Here is a 15,453-nt window from a genome sequence, read left to right on the forward strand (position 1 = left end):
GGATCCAGAGCGAGGCCTAGTCCTCGAAGGAAGTGGGAGACGAACACAATGCTCTCGTTGGGTTCGGGAGTAGGGACGACCTGCCCTCGGGCGGGCAGCCTATGCGAAATTTCAGCGGTCAGATATCTGGCCTCCCTCAACTTCTTGATATCCTCCTCCGTGACGGAGGAAGGCATCCACCGGCCTTGAAGGCTGGATCCGGACATGATTGAAGGTCCGAAGCACCTGACCTGGGCTTTGGGTGTTAGAACTCGAGGCGGGGGAAGGATTCGATTGAGCACGGGAGGGAAAAAAGTAAAAGCCTTGTCCCTTTATAAAGAGGGTGAATATCAAACGTCCTCCTCGTGGCCGTTTGGGACTTGCCTAAGATCTAGGAGTCCTAGGCACGGTTGGGTTACCCACGTCCGTATTAATGAGAATCCCGTAATAAAGGGAACACGATCTCTGCTTTGACAAGACGTGTCAAGAAACCGCCTCGCGTTATGTGCGGGGCTGGTTAAAGAAAAACGGTTCAAATAATTACCGGGCCGTGGCGTGATGTCATGTTGCCAAAACGTGTCAGCAGATTAGATTTGTGGAAATATTATTCTCTCTACGGTGGTATGTGGAACTTATTTTGCAGGGTCGGACACTATCCTTGTATTCAAACTCTTCCGTGGTGTATTCGGAGGAGGAACCCTCCTTGCAATGCCGAAGACAACACTGCGCGCCGGATTCATCGTCATTGAAGCCTGGTTCAGGGGCTACTAAGGGAGTCCTAGATTAGGGGGTCTCCGGACAGCCGGACTATATCCTTTGGTCGGACTGTTGGACTATGAACATATGAGATTGAAGACTTCGTCCCGTGTCCGGATGGGACTCTCCTTGGCGTGGAAGGCAAGCTAGGCAATACGGATATGTATATCTCCTCCTTTGTAACCGACCTTGTGTAACCCTAGCCCCCTCCGGTGTCTATATAAACCGGAGGGTTTTAGTCCGTAGGACAACATGTAATCATACCATAGGCTAGCTTCTAGGGTTTAGCCTCTCTGGTCTCGTGGTAGATCAACTCTTGTACTACTCATATTATCAAGAATAATCAAGCAGGACGTAGGGTTTTACCTCCATCAAGAGGTCCCGAACCTGGGTAAAACATCGTGTCCCCTGCCTCCTGTTACCATCCGCCTTAGATGCATAGTTCGGGACCCCCTACCCGAGATCCGCTGGTTTTGACACCGACACCTGTTGTTCTATGCTTGTGAAGAGAGCAACCTAAGCAAGCAGGCTTGTAGCTTAGGCTCCTGCTAGTGTATATATAGTGGTTTTCATTTTCTCTCCATATCAACCATTTTATATTGCGTACGTGTCATTGAAGAGTGAAATGATGGTTGCTTCTTCCGACTAACTTACTGTGTGATTTGACTGCTCCTTAGTGGCCCCTACATGTACTCATCCTACGTGTATGCAACAGTCACACGTACACATGGACGCAAAAACGCACGTGACGCCCTAATGCATGCATGTACGAGCACACGACGGAACACACACGGTCACGCTCAAGTGCTCAACCTACACGTGCATGCACACACATACTCAGTCAGGGTGATCTAGTGGCCGTATAAACACCGGAAAATATATATATATTGAGCGCAATGAGCGTATTATGAAGTCCATTGACTGTATTTTTAAAAATATATAGTGACAGACAGTGTATTTATCTCGTTTGAAATTAAGCCATATTAACCGGAGAGGAGGCAGTATGGACTAGCATTACTTTGCTGTGTCCCGTCAACTTGCCGAACAAGGAGAAGGTTGCAGGACGGGAAAAGCTTGCGCGCGGTGGCTCGCAAGACAAGGAGAAACTTTTGACTAATGCAAGCTCTCCCTCGCTCAGGCGGTGGACGTGCAACAGTTAATTCGGTGTCAGATTGCCAGAAGCATACACTATACTACTAGTGCTATTATTGTTCGACTTCCCGAATAGGCGAACAGCCAAGCGCAAAGTTTACTAGTACTACTATTATAGTCTATAAAGTACGTACTATACTAGTACTAGGAACCGGATGGAGGAGTGTCTGCACTCTTATTATAATTTTAAAATGTGATAAAGCAATCTTCAACACATTTGGTTCTCTTCGAGGGTTCTCGCATGTGATAATGGTAGTTGATTGCATGGAACACTCGCCACAATTCTCGCTTAATTCTGTCTCATATCCTGTTACAAATAGTAGCGCTCGGTAATATTTCCTCTTTTTTGTTATTCAGCATGTAAACAGGTCAGCAAACCTTGTGGCGCATCTTCGTGCGAACCATGCTTGCTGCACTTTGAATGTGGCCGAGAGCTGGCTTGATGAAACACCTCGCTTCCTACTTCTTTTTTTGCGGGGTACCTTGCTTCCTAGTGACCAGTGCCTTGGCTGATCGTCCTACGAATGCTTATATATGAATAAAGCTCTCTCATTTACCCGCAAAAAAGATTAAGCCATATTAACCGGAAAGGAGGGAGTATGGACTAGAACTACTTTTTGGTGTGTCCCGTCAACTCGCAGAACGAGGAGAAGCTTGCAGGACAAGGTGAAGCTCGCTTACGCCTTTTGACTAAAGCAACCTACCCTTGGTGGACATGCATCAGTCCATTCGGTGTCAGATTGTCAGAGGCATACACTGTAGTACCCAACACGCGGAGTACCATCATTGTTCGACTTCACGAAGAGGCGAAGAGCCAAGCGCAGTAGTATGCGTAGTACTACTACTAGAACCGCATGGTGGAGCGTCTGTACTCTTATTTTTTTATCTCTGATAAAGTACACGTTTATTCCGGAGAAGGGCGGAAAACGGCAGCCCAACATGTAATGAAAGATATCGATCAACCAACCATGCTCGAATATATCTTGGCCTCTGTGCGAGCCCGTCTGTGTGTTCTCGCTCCTCGTCTCTCTCAAGGAACGGGGTTTGGCTCTTTGCCGTCAATTGAGATTCGTTTGCTCACACTCCTATCCCACATGTCAGTGATATGCCAAGAGGAGGTGCGTTGACCGACTGGCCATACGCGTACTTGGTTTTGCACCTTCATACTACTCCTCCCTCAGTCACAGTTTATAGGGCGCGCTTCATTATGATGCATTTCTCTCAATGCACCACCAGAGAGACTTTAGACGCATTTGGTTTAATGCTCAATTAATTAGGGTGTGGTAACCGCAATCAAGTCCACAATTTTCTCTCCATGTACTATACTACTACTGAGTGGAGTAAGTGCATGCATGTGTGTACCCGGGGTGGAAGCACTGCATGCATGTGTGTACGCATTATTCCCTCTAGTAATAAACGCCGTGCTATAACTACCAATGCTATTTTTCAGGCCGATCGCTAGTCGCCTTGGTCCCACAGATTTTTTTTATTTTTTCTGAAGCGCGCTGTATAAACAGTGACGGATGGAGTAGTATGAGCAGATTCAAAGAAGAGCGTATTGATGGTTGCTTCTTCATAGCAACTTACAGTGGGAAAGGTGGGGCTTATGATTTGACTCCTCATTACTTACTATTAATGCAGCGCAACGACCGGGCTGAGTCTCCCATGCGGTTGTGCACTACCCCCTCGGTTCTTAAATATACTCAGGAGTATTTGTCTTTCTAGAGATTTTAACGAGTGACTACTCAAATATTTGTCTTTTTAGAGATTTCAAATGGACTGGCACATACGGATGTATATAGACATATTTTAGAGTGTAGATTCACTCATTTTGCTCCGTATGTAGTGATAACCCACAAGTATAGGGGATCAATTGTAGCCTCTTTCGATAAGTAAGAGTGTCGAACCCAACGAGGAGCTAAAGGCAGAACAAATATTCCCTCAAGTTCTATCGACCACCGATACAACTCTACGCACACTTGACGTTCGCTTTACCTAGAACAAGTATGAAACTAGAAGTATTTTGTAGGTGTTGTTGGATAGGTTTGCAAGATAATAAACATTACGTAAATAAAAAGTAGGGGCTGTTTAGATAAAGACACAACTAAGTTAGGTTTAGTAAAGAGTTTGTTGTTACAAGAAAGTTATTTGTCCCTAGGCAATCGATAACTAGACCGGTAATCATTATTGCAATTTTATATGAGGGAGAGGCATAAGCTAACATATAATTTCTCTACTTGGATCATATGCACTTATGATTGGAACTCTAGCAAGCATCCGCAACTACTAAAGATCATTAAGGTAAAACCCAACCATAGCATTAAAGCATCAAGTCCTCTTTATCCCATACGCAAACAACCTACTTACTCGGGTATGTGCTTCTGTTCACTCACACCACCCACCATAAGCAAATCATAAACATATTGCAACACCCTACAGCGGGGATCCCTCATGCTTGCGCGACACGGAGAGCACCATAGGACAGCACCAATAATAAAACATGCAACTCAAACCAATCTTGATCATGAAATAGCCATTAGGACAAAACGGATCTACTCAAACATCATAGGATAGCCATACATCATAGGGAAATAATATATAGCATTGAGCACCATGTTTAAGTAGAGATTACAGCGGGTAAGAGAGAGGTTACACCGCTGCATAAAGGGGGAGAGAGTTGGTGGTGAAGGCAGTGAAGTTGTTGGTGAAGATGACGGTGATGATGATGGCCCTCAGTGGCACTCCGGCTCCACCGGAAGCAAGGGGGAGAGGGCCCCCCTTCTTCTTCTTCTTCCTTGACCTCCTCCCTAGGTCGGAGAAGGGTTTCCCCTCTAGTTCTTGGCCTCCATGGTGTGGGAGGGACGAGAGCCCCTCCGAGAGTGGATCTGTCTCTCCGTCTCTCTCTGTCTCTGTGTTCTGTTCTGCTGCCCTTTCACCGTTTCTTTTATGTCCGGAGATCCGTAACTCTGATTGGAATGAAACCTTCACCGTGATTTTTTCCCGAAAATTAGCTTTCTTGCGACCGAAGAAGGGCATCAACCGCCTTATAGGTGGGTCACGAGGGTCAGGGGCACGCCCTAGGGGGGGCGCCCTAGGGGGGCGCCCCCCTACCTCGTGCCCACCTTGGACACTGGTTCGCGTTGATTTTTCCTCCATATTTTCCAAATATTCTGAAAAGTATCTTTGTCCGTTTTTATCCCGTTTGGACTCCGTTTGATATGGATATTCTACGAAACCAAAAACATGTAATAGATAGGAACTGGCACTGGGCACTGGATCAATATGTTAGTCCCAAAAATAGTATAAAAAGTTGCCAAAAGTATATGGAAGTTGTAGAATATTGGCATGGAACAATCAAAAATTATAGATACGACGAAGACGTATCTGCATCCCCAAGCTTAATTCTTGCTCGTCCTCGAGTAGGTAAATGATAAAAAAGATAATTTTTGATGTGGAATGCTACCTAGCATAATCTTGATCATATGTCTAATCATGGCATGAATATTGAGACACGAGTGATTCAAAGAAATAGTCTATCATTTGACATAAAAACAATAATACTTCAAGCCTACTAATAAAGCAATCATGTCTTTTCAAAATAACATGGCAGAAGAAAGTTATCCCTACAAAATCATATAGTCTGGCTATGCTCCATCTTCACCACACAAAATATTCACATCATGCACAACCCCGATGACAAGCCAAGCAATTGTTTCATACTTTTGACGTTCTCAAACCTTTTCAACTTTCACACAAACATGAGCGTGAGCCATGGACATAGCACTATAGGTGGAATAGAATATGATGGTGGAGAAGACAAAAAGGAGAAGATAGTCTCACATCAACTAGGCGTATCAACGGGCTATGGAGATGCCCATCAATAGATATCAATGTGAGTGAGTAGGGATTGCCATGCAACGGATGCACTAGAGCTATAAGTGTATGAAAGCTCAACTGAAACTAAGTGGGTGTGCATCCAACTTGCTTGCTCATGAAGACCTCGGGCATTTGAGGAAGCCCATCATCGGAATATACAAGCCAAGTTCTATAATGAAAATTCCCACTAGTATATGAAAGTGATAACTCAAGAGACTCTCTATATGAAGAACATGGTGCTACTTTGAAGCACAAGTGTGGAAAAAGGATAGTAGCACTGCCCCTTCTCTCTTTTTCTCTCATTTTTTTTTTATTTTATTTTTGGTGGGCTTCTTTGGCCTCTTTTTTATTTGGGCTTCTTTGGCCTCTTTTATTTTTTGTAAAGTCCGGAGTCTCATCCCGACTTATGGGGGAATCATAGTCTCCATCATCCTTTCCTCACTGGGGCAATGCTCTAATAATGATGATCATCACACTTTTATTTACTTACAACTCAATATTACAACTCGATATCTAGAACAAAGATATGACTCTATATGAACCTCCGGCGGTGTACCGGGATGTGCAATGATCTAGCGTAGCAATGACATCAAAAAACGGACAAGCCATGAAAACATCATGCTAGCTATCTTACGATCATGCAAAGCAATATGACAATGAATGCTCAAGTCATGTATATGATGATGATGGAAGTTGCATGGCAATATATCTCGGAATGGCTATGGAAATGCCATGATAGGTAGGTATGGTGGCTGTTTTGAGGAAGGTATATGGTGGGTTTATGGTACCGGCGAAAGTTGCGCGGTACTAGAGAGGCTAGCAATGGTGGAAGGGTGAGAGTGCGTATAATCCATGGACTCAACATTAGTCATAAAGAACTCACATACTTATTGCAAAAATCTATTAGTTATCGAAACAAAGTACTACGCGCATGCTCCTAGGGGGATAGATTGGTAGGAAAAGACCATCGCTCGTCCCCGACCGCCACTCATAAGGAAGACAATCAATAAATAAATCATGCTCCGACTTCATCACATAACGGTTCACCATACGTGCATGCTACGGGAATCACAAACTTCAACACAAGTATTTCTACAATCCACAACTACCCACTAGCATGACTCTAATATCACCATCTTTATATCGCAAAACTATTGCAAGGAATCAAACATATCATATTCAGTGATCTACAAGTTTTATGTAGGATTTTATGACTAACCATGTGAATGACCAGTTCCTGTCATCTCTCTAAATAGATATAAGTGAAGCAAGAGAGTTTAATTCTTTCTACAAAAGATATGCCCACGCTCTAACAAATATAAGTGAAGCAAAAGAGCATTCTACAAATGGCGGTTGTCTATGTAAAGAGAAACAGGCAATCCAAACTTCAAATGATATAAGTGAAGCACATGAAGCATTCTATAAAGCCATACTCAAAAGATATAAGTGAAGTGCATAGAGCATTCTATAAATCAACCAAGGACTATCTCATACCAGCATGGTTCATAAAATAAAAATGAAAACTAAATGCAAAAGACGCTCCAAGATTGCACATATCGCATGAACGAAACAAATCCGAAAACATATCGATACTTGTTGAAGAAAGAGGGGATGCCTTCCCAGCATCCCCAAGCTTAGACGCTTGAGTTTCTTTGAATATTTACTTGGGGTGCCTCGGGCATCCCCAAGCTTGAGCTCTTGCCTCTCTTCCTTCTTCTCACATCGAAACCTTCTCAATCATCGAACACTTCATCCACACAAAACTTCAACAGAAAACTCGGTAAGATCCGTTAGTATAATAAAGCAAATCACTACTCTAAGTACTATTGCAAACCAATTCATATTTTATTTTTGCATTGTGTCTACTGTAATATAACTTTTTCATGGCTTAATCCACTAGTATAAATCAATAGTTTCATCAAAACAAGCAAACTATGCATCAAAAACAGAATCTGTCTAAAACAGAACAGTCTGTAATAATCTGAACATTAACCATACTTCTGATACTTGAAAAATTCTAAAAAAAATTAGTAACAATAAAAAATTTGTATATGAAGAAAGTGCAAAAAGAATCAGAACCATTTGACGTTCCAGCTAAAAATGTAAAATCGCGCACTACAGACAAAATTTCTGTCCTGCACCGTACAAACCATCAAGCAAATGTAAACATCCTAAAGGCAAACCTTGGCACATTATTTTTATAATACAATGGAATTGTACAAGGGGATAATTATTTTTATTGAAAAGTTTCTGTAATCAAGATTCACAAAGTTGCCGTGAGCATGAACAAAGTTCAAGGAGCTCTCCCACTTCAACAATGATTGTCTCTCTCACTTTCACTTTCCTTTTTGAAAAAGTTTTGGGTTCCCCTCTTTATTTTTGTTGTTTTTAAACTATATAAAAGCACTCAACAGAAATAAATGACTCTCTAAAACTTATGGGTTGTCTCCCTGACAGCGCTTTCTTTAAAGCCATTAAGCTAGGCATATAGTGCTCAAGTAATGGATCCACCCGGATCCCAAGGTATATCAAAGCCAATTTTAATTAACAATGATTTGTAATTTAGTAGTGAGCACAAAGTAATATATATCATGCAACAACAAAGTCTAACTCTCTTCCTATGCATCGGCATGTCATAAAAGAACAATTCAAGCACACATAGTAGAGGCCAATGCATAGCATAAGCAGTTTCTTGCAATTTTATCATATTGGAAACATAGAGAGGTGGAGATATAGTTCCTCTCTCATAATAATTGCAAGTAGGAGCAGCAAGCACATGCATATTATATTCATCAAAATCATCATGTGTAATGGGAAAAGGCAACCCATCAATATAATCCTTAATAAGGGCAAACTTCACCGATATAGTGTAGTCGGGAGAATTCAAAAAGATAATAGGACTATCATGTGTGGGTGCAATAGCAACAATTTCATGTTTAACATAAGGAACTATAGAAAGTTCATCTCCATAAGCATAATTCATATTGGCATCTTAGCCACAAGCATCATCAAAAAGGGATATTTCAAAAGAATCCAAGGGATCATAACAGTCATCATAGCAATCATCCTTCAGTAAGCACGAAGGGGAATTAAACAATGTATGAGTTTAAGAGTTACTCTCATTAGAAGGTGGGCACGGGTGATCAATCCGCTCTTCCTCCTTTTGTTCTTCCCTCTCTTCCTCATCTTTTTCATCCAATGAGCTCACAGTTTCATCAATTTCTTCTTCCATAGATTCCTGCAAAATATTAGTCTCTTCTTGGACAGCGGAGACTTTCTCAATAAGTGCATTAATTTCGGAATTGTATTCATAATTCTCATAGCAATATTTGAGGATAGCTAAATTTTCAAATCTATAAACAGCATCATCAAAATCTTCAAACTCTTTACACATAGATTCAATTTCATAAGCACCCATAAAAGCAACAAATTCTTCTATTTGTTCCACATCATAGTAATCATATATACCATTAGCATAAGAAGCTAAGGTTTTATTATCATTGAATTTGCATGAAAAGGGAAGGTGTAGAGCCTTCATCCTAGAGCAACAAGTATAATCATAATTCACGCATAATTGCCAAGCATACCACTTCAATATATGAATTTGATCCCATAATAGTTTCCCTTTTTGTGTCAAGCGATAATCCCTAAAGTATTCACGTTGATCCAACGTTACTCCCATTACATAATTAAATGGGGTTTTCTCAGGATTATTAAAGTAGTACATAATATCTTTCACATAACCAGCATCGAGGGTTTTAGGAGGTTCCCCATCTCCATGAGCAGAAAGTACACCTAATTTTTTTGGTATTTCGTGTTCCATATCCATAACTAAAGATAGAGAACAACTAAGAACAGCAAATAAAAATTACTTAGTGATAAAGCAAACAAGCACACACAAGAATATTCACCCCACACTATTGCTCCCCGGCAACGGCGCCAGAAAAAGGTCTTGATAACCCACAAGTATAGGGGATCAATTGTAGCCTCTTTCGATAAGTAAGAGTGTCGAACCCAACGAGGAGCTAAAGGCAGAACAAATATTCCCTCAAGTTCTATCGACCACCGATACAACTCTACGCACGCTTGACGTTCGCTTTACCTAGAACAAGTATGAAACTAGAAGTACTTTGTAGGTGTTGTTGGATAGGTTTGCAAGATAATAAACATTATGTAAATAAAAAGTAGGGGCTGTTTAGATAAAGACACAACTAAGTTAGGTTTAGTAAAGAGTTTGTTGTTACAAGAAAGTTATTTGTCCCTAGGCAATCGATAACTAGACCGGTAATCATTATTGCAATTTTATATGAGGGAGAGGCATAAGCTAACATACTTTCTCTACTTGGATCATATGCACTTATGATTGTAACTCTAGCAAGCATCCGCAACTACTAAAGATCATTAAGGTAAAACCCAACCATAGCATTAAAGCATCAAGTCCTCTTTATCCCATATGCAAACAACCTACTTACTCGGGTCTGTGCTTCTATTCACTCACGCCACCCACCATAAGCAAATCATAAACATATTGCAACACCCTACAACGGGGATCCCTCATGCTTGCGTGATACGGAGAGCACCATAGGACAGCACCAATAATAAAACATGCAACTCAAACCAATCTTGATCATCAAATAGCCATTAGGACAAAACGGATCTACTCAAACATCATAGGATAGCCATACATCATAGGGAAATAATAAATAGCGTTGAGCACCATGTTTAAGTAGAGATTACAGCGGGTAAGAGAGAGGTGACACCACTGCATAGAGGGGGGGAAGAGTTGGTGGTGAAGGCGGTGAAGTTGTTGGTGAAGATGACGGTGATGATGATGGCCCCCGGTGGCACTCCGGCACCACCGGAAGCAAGGGGGAGAGGGCCCCCCTTCTTCTTCTTCTTCTTCCTTTACCTCCTCCCTAGGTGGGAGAAGGGTTTCCCCTCTGGTCCTTGGTCTCCATGGCGTGGGAGGGGTGAGAGCCCCTCCGAGATTGGATCTGTCTCTCCGTCTCTCTCTGTCTCTGTGTTCTGTTATGCTGCCCTTTCACCGTTTCTTTTATATCCAGAGATCCGTAACTCCGATTGGAACGAAACCTTCGCCGTGATTTTTTCCCGAAAATTAGCTTTCTTGCGACCGAAGAAGGGTGCCAACTACCTTACAGGTGGGTCACGAGGGTCAGGGGCGCGCCCTAGGGGGCCGCCCCCCTACCTCATGCCCACCTCGAACACTGGTTCGCGTTGATTTTTCCTCCAGATTTTCCAAATATTCCAAAAAGTATCTCCATCCGTTTTTATCCCGTTTGGACTCCGTTTGATATGGATATTCTGCGAAACCAAAAACATGCAACAGACAGGAACTGGCACTGGGCACTGGATCAATATGTTAGTCCAAAAATAGTATAAAAAGTTGCCAAAAAGTATATGGAAGTTGTAGAATATTGGCATGGAACAATCAAAAATTATAGATACGACAGAGACGTATCATGTAGTCACTTTTTGAAATCTCTAGAAAGACGAATAGAATATTTAGGAACGGAGGGAGTACACATACGAAGCAAAATGAGTGAATCTACACTCTAAAATATGCCCGTTTGAAATTTGTAGAAAGACAAATATTTAGGAATGAAGGAGTATAATTTTGTGCATGGCACATGGACCCGGATGATGAAGAGGCTTCTGGCAATGCTATCAAGCTTCCATCATTTGTTTACATAATTAACGTACTATACAAATAATTTTCCAGCGACATGAAATTGTACAATGGTGTGAGCTTTCAGCTTTTGTTTCGCGTGTCTTGCCATCGATGCTCTTTCGGAAACAATAAAAAACTAACTTCCTTGCTAATGCATGTCAATTATTAGCAGATCAGAGCTAATAATTACATCACCAACTGAAGACAGAGTTGTGATAAGGTGTTAAATTAAAATTGATCCATGCTTTCATTGGCAGCAATGCCCCCAGCTCTGTCTAAATCAACAAGGCATGTTGGGAAAAAGTAGCTGTCTGGAGCATGCAACATTCCGATCATTTTGTGCAGTTCCACTAAAATAGAGCTGAGTGTCCCTGTTCCAAAGATATTAAGTGTGATTATGATAATAGAGGACTGCTGATGAAACAATAAACAGACAAATAGAAGCCAGTCACCTTTGCAGTCTCTCTTAAGACTAACTAGTTGGAGAAGATTAGGCTCGAAGTTGGATGAGGAGGATAGAGAAAAACCAATCTCCCTTTGTGCAGTCGCACTGAAATGTAGAGATGTTGCCTGTGCGACATTTTAGTACAACTGCACAAAACACTCTTAAGAAAAAAGTGATTTGTGTAGTTCACCAAAAGGTCGCAATAGCAACAAGGTGAAATGGATAGCCCTGTTTGCAAAAAAGAGGTAGAAAGGAAACAATTATTGGCCAATAACAGTTGATGACACATGCGACGACAAAAAAGAAGCATATTCCTTGTCCTAAGGGAAGATAACAACATGGTTGTGTTTGTCTAAAATGGTGTGAGGACAAGAATGCAATATGGAAAGTACGCCGGACGAGCTACGTTTTGGGCAAAGAACTGTGGAAGCTCCACATGCATCGACGTGGGAAGACGGGCAGTGGAGCAAGGCTGGAGGGGATACCTGGAGGTCGTCAGGATGTAACTAGGTGAGCGGCGGTGGGTGGAATCTGCGAGCAGGTGGCGTAGGCCCTGCCGCGCCACAGCTTGGTCAGAGAGAACGGCGTGTACCGCAGATCGGGACGTGCTGCCTCGGCACCGTCGAACGGAGAAACGATGCACTTCCTCCCTTTCCCCCGGCGGACGGGATGCAGCCGGATCAGTGACCAACAGTGAGAGAGAGAGAGAGGCCACCACACTCCCTTTTCCCCAGCGGACGAGATGCGGCCGGATCAGTGACCAACGGTGAGAGAGAGAGAGGCCACCACAGCCTTGTGTGAGATACTCTGAAGAGCGACAAACCAGGCAGGCAGGCTCCATTGTATATAGTGAGCGGACTACTTTTTTCTCCATAAAAATCATTTTATATTCTGTGTACGTGCCATTGAGTGCTATAACTTTATTTAAAAATAACGCGGCAACGCGTCACGTCGAACTTTGTTTCGTGCACGCGTGGTACACGACCTCCCTAGGTAAACAACCGCTACAGGCGTTCAAATTAGCAGGTGGGCTGCCATTTTGTAAAGAAATGAGCTCCACCATGTACCCGCGCGGGTGTGACTGGGCACGAAGCGTGAGTACGTGCACGGTGCACCTATTCTCTTCTTGTATACATACACCACCTACGTGGGGTTGTGTGAGAGAGATACAAACCTAGAGAGATATAGTGTGTGGGTTCTTGAGAGTTTGGGGGGTCAATCAAAAAATGTAACATATGCAATGTGTGTGAAATAGAGTCCTGGATATAACATATATATAGAGGGGGCGATCCATGAGAAGAGAGTGGAGGTATCATCGGCTTGAGGTGTCCATAGAATCGAAGAGAGGGATGATGTGTGTGTGTGTGTGCGCGCGTGATCGATAAAGAGTGCCATCGAATTTGTGTGTGCCCACGTCAAATATATAGAGTGGCTGGCCTACTGGAACATGAGATGGGACATGTGCAGTTTGTTTCTGTGGCATGGATACCTACCTGCAGCGCTCGACTATCGGTGCGTGGTGGGGGAAGAGGGAGGCCCAATTAACTATAGAGGTACAATGGCTGGTATATGTGTGGAGGAGGAGAGAGGCCTACCTCATGTATTAAGGAGATCGATCTGCCTCATGTATTAAGGGAGATCGATCGGCATCCATGCATATGTGCAGGAGAGGAATAAGGTTGGGAGAGAGACAGAGCTAGAGTGTTGGAGGGGGTGGTAGTGGAGTTGCTTCTAACAAATGGTGGGATAGGCTTGCTAGACAAACGGAGGGCACGCCCGCAATATCAATAAGAGAGGAGATGGCTGCTTGTTGTCTGTGCACGTGCGTGTGAGAGACGGGTCAGGAGGCATGCACGAATGATGAGGGGGGACGATGTGGCTGTGGTAAGCAGACGTAACTACATAGGAAGATCAATCGCCCTTTGTTAGAGAAAGGAGAGACATAACTTGTGAGGTACGTCGATCGATGGGGGGTAGTTAAAGTCGATCTAGGTATATGTTGGGAGATCGATCGGTATACATGCATGTGTGTGTTAGAAGCAAATGAGGCACGAGGAGAAGGATAGAGAGAGAGGGATGCATGTAGGAGGTGGTACGAGAGGCATACTATATCGAGGGGGGAGGAGTGTGCGAGTACGAGAACGATGAAAAGAGTGGTGGGAGTGAGGCATGGACGGTGACAAGAGAAGAGGGGAAGCTTGTGTTTGTGCTAGGCACACCTGGCTAGAGAGGCATATCGATCGATGTGTGCCGTAAAGAAGGAGCTGGGGGCCTACACACACCGTGGGTGAACGACCTAAAGTGAAAAGACGAATTTGCGCGATGGAGCTAGAGAATGCTGAGGGAGGGTGAGAGGGATGCGGGCGTGTGCATGCACAAGAGAAAGTTAGCGCTAGCTACAAAGATAAGAGGGTTGTGTGGGTGTAAAAGACGAATAGAGATCATATATACTTCATTATAAAAAGCGAATTCGGATATTTGAAGAATTTATCATAGTGTTTCAAACCGACGCATGTGTGAATATATATAACGGTGATACACATGGTGTGGTTATGAACATGTTATACTACATTTAATATATTTTATCTCTACTCTTATAAAAAACGGAGTTGTTGATGATGGTGTGCCTGCCATCCTGCATTATAGGCCGTCCGATTTATATCTGGCGGATAGCAAGGAAACTATGATGGTTGAAGTTGGCAACAATCATGATTGTAGATTCTTATTGAAATAGAGAAACGAATTCAAATTTAGTTCGAATTGCAGCGGTAGTATAGACATTTGGAATGCACTAAAATGTTGGTATGAGTAGGTTACATGCATTATACAGCAAGCGAAAAAATTTAATCGGACATAACATGGATTCATACTCCCTCCTTCCATCTATATAGGGCGTAATGAGATTTTTAAGACCGCCTTTGACTATTGACAAGATTAATAGTACATGACATGCACAATGTGAAAATTATATCATTGAAAGAACCTTTCACAGACGAATTTAACGGTGTGCTTTGTGTAAGTTGCATGTCATATATCATTGCTCTAATATTTGGTCAAAGTTAGCATCGAAAAACGCATTAGGCCCTATATAGATGGAAGGAGGGAGTAGCTTTGAATAGCATTTGTATAGTAAAACGGGGCAAGACTCTCTCTTTGTGTGGTGTGAATAGTTTTATTTTTTTCGTTTTCTTTTTGGTTGAGGGAAGTGCGAATTGATTTGGTACGTACAAGTACAATATTACTACACGTTAGGCTTGTCCCTAAAATTCAACCCGCGTCTTGTTATATCCCGAAAATTCAGATATCGTGCTCCCAAAACTGGCGCCTTCACAACCCGCGCCTTGCTATCCCGAAATTACAACGCGCGCGAAAACTCCCTCCAGCTGCCAAATCCCGACACGCGAAATCCCCCTTCTAACCCTGAGCCGAAAGGGCCGCTAGTTCAAATCGGTGGGGGGTACTTTTGTAACACACCCTACATTTTGGACAAGCGCGTCCCTAAGTCATGCTTCACCCCCTCCCATCGCCCCCTTTTCGCCATTCGAAATCCCAGGCC

Source organism: Triticum aestivum, chromosome 7A (assembly GCF_018294505.1).
Source record: "Triticum aestivum cultivar Chinese Spring chromosome 7A, IWGSC CS RefSeq v2.1, whole genome shotgun sequence".
Lineage (NCBI taxonomy): Eukaryota > Viridiplantae > Streptophyta > Magnoliopsida > Poales > Poaceae > Triticum > Triticum aestivum.